The following is a 377-nucleotide window of genomic DNA, read 5'->3' as shown; positions in this document are numbered from 1 at the left end:
ATATTTCCATTCTTACAATATATTGAAAACTACGCATTCATTTTATTTATTTATTTCAGACATTCAGTATATTACCAGGGTTCCAATTTAATACCCATAAATGAGGGTGTATACAGAACTTATATGTATATAAATAAAAGTTTCATCCTTCATTTACAAGACCTTCGTATACTGGTCTTCAAAAGCATTCTCACATTTACAATTCCAATAATGATTATAAGACAGAAGAAATTTCAAAAATGAGTGAAGTATGTCTCACTCATGTTGATTAATCATGAAATAGAAATGAAAGATGAAAACATCAACCGAACATGGTATGGGACAAAAAAGATAAACAAAAACCCAAAGAACATACATATCATTGAAATTTGATGACG

Source organism: Limulus polyphemus, unplaced genomic scaffold, assembly GCF_000517525.1.
Source record: "Limulus polyphemus unplaced genomic scaffold, Limulus_polyphemus-2.1.2 Scaffold164, whole genome shotgun sequence".
Lineage (NCBI taxonomy): Eukaryota > Metazoa > Arthropoda > Merostomata > Xiphosura > Limulidae > Limulus > Limulus polyphemus.
The sequence above is the reverse complement of the archived record's forward strand: the minus strand, read 5'-3'. Positions refer to the sequence as shown.